Raw genomic sequence first — 1805 nt, 5'->3', positions numbered from 1 at the left:
GACACAGAGGGATCCCTCATTATAGAAGGAGCTTGTGGTTATGGAGATCTTCACAAAGCTAGCTACGGAAAGCGCCGTGTCGGATTAAGCACAACTTTGTTCAACAGAGGGACTGCGTGTGGGGTTTGCTACGAGATCAGATGTGTTGACCATAGCTTGAGGACAACATTTTGAGTTTGTCACAACCTGCATTTTTTTGAAATCGCCAAAACACAAGCCAATATTATTCCGTCTCAGTGAAGTGTGAAAGAAGTGGTGGGATGAAGTTCTTCATTTCTATCAAGTTCTAATTACTAATGTGGGGCAAGAAAGGGAGATGTTTGCTGTGAAAATGAAGGGATCTAGAACAGGATGATTACCAACGGCAAGGAATTGGAGAATGAATTGGCATTGCAATGTCAACCTACAACATCAGCCTTTGCCCTTTGAGGTAACCAACAGCATTGGAAAAACCCTCGCATCTTACAAGGTAGCACCATCAAACCTGCAATTTGGACAAACATTTTAGGGAAAACAACCATCCACATCTTGCAGCCAACAGGAAATCAAAGTCCGCAAATGCTTATAATCAGAATTCTAGACCTGCTACTGTACCTGAGAAGAACTAGTTTTGTTTTGGAACTTTGGGAGTCAATTTTGGAGTTGATGCAACAAACTATGTTAGTGGCCCAGATAGAGAGAAGAATTCCAATTCCACGCCACTTTTTGAAACTTCTCAGAATGTTGAAGAAACTGTGGCAGCTCCAAGAATCAATTAACCATCCTTCAGATTTTGAAATCAAACCAAGCCAATTTCACTGCAGTAACAACATCATTAGCCAACAGTAAATTTCAAAATATCAGAAAATTCCCAAATTGGGGTAGAAACAAAATTCAGGGAAGAAAGTGGAAGTTAAGATTACCTTTTTTCGAACCATACACCAAAAAGACCACTCCAATTTCTGAGCACAGAAAGGCCTTGGCAGAGACCTCTTTTGATCCCCAAACCCTAACTGCAGAGCATAAATAGAGAGAAAGAGGAATCAGATAGGGGCAGCCGAAAAACCCTAGGACTCATTGGAGGCGGCGAAGAGAATATTAAAACCCTAACGAAATCAAGAAGGAGAAGGAGGAGGCAACCTAGCCTTGGCGCTATTTTTCCGCAAAGAAGACATGAGATTCCATTTGAATGCCGTCGGAGAATCAAACGCGCCGGAGTTGAGAGGACCCAACATCACCGTCGATCTCTTCGTGGAAAGGTAAGCCTAAAACTTAGTTCTGGTCTGGTCTTTGTTCTCTATTCCTTTCAACTTAAGCTTCATCATCGTCTTTCCTTGATGTACTATCTTTGGGTGTTGCTGTGCATTTACCTTCATTTTTTTTAACTCTTTCATTTTTCCTGTGTGGTCATTTGCCTACTTGAGGAATGGTTATATGTGGGTTGTGATGTTTTGTTTCATCTCCTCTTGTTAAAAAAAGAGAATAGTAATATACGTCTTTAATATTGTTTAAAGCACTTAAAGACTTGCGTTGGGAATGGATACCCGTGCTTCAACAGCTGTTTGACCTGTCTTTTCCTTTATGTTGGCTTCTCATTGAAATTTTCCAGCTGATGATTAATGCTAGCAGCATCCCTTTGATTACTGCCCAACAGCCACGCGGCTAGGGCGTGTTTGGTACTCCCGGTGCCACCTCATCTCGGGCCAAGCTGGAGCGGGTCTCACCCGACCCGAACCTAAATAGTCCAAAGGATTTGTTGAATGTTCATCCGGCCCAAGTACTTGTGGCCCACCACCCACCTTTAGTTAGCCCTTTTTTTTTTTCGG

At 42.4% G+C, this 1805-nt stretch overlaps 1 long non-coding RNA gene and 1 pseudogene across 1 annotated transcript; one reads left to right on the top strand and one right to left on the bottom strand.

Moving 5' to 3' along the window:
- LOC127123053 (expansin-A16-like) lies at window positions 1-568 on the top strand (annotated as a pseudogene).
- Window positions 569-730: 162 nt separating this feature from the next.
- LOC127119317 (uncharacterized) lies at window positions 731-1538 on the bottom strand. Its single transcript, XR_007802754.1, has 3 exons — window positions 1120-1538; window positions 903-992; window positions 731-797 (listed from the first exon to the last, which is right to left on the bottom strand). It is a non-coding gene; the product is annotated as an uncharacterized LOC127119317 (long non-coding RNA).
- Window positions 1539-1805: the final 267 nt, after the last annotated feature.

The sequence above is a fragment of the Lathyrus oleraceus genome, chromosome 2 (genome assembly GCF_024323335.1).
Source record: "Lathyrus oleraceus cultivar Zhongwan6 chromosome 2, CAAS_Psat_ZW6_1.0, whole genome shotgun sequence".
Taxonomy (NCBI): domain Eukaryota; kingdom Viridiplantae; phylum Streptophyta; class Magnoliopsida; order Fabales; family Fabaceae; genus Lathyrus; species Lathyrus oleraceus.
The sequence above is the reverse complement of the archived record's forward strand: the minus strand, read 5'-3'. Positions and strand labels throughout refer to the sequence as shown.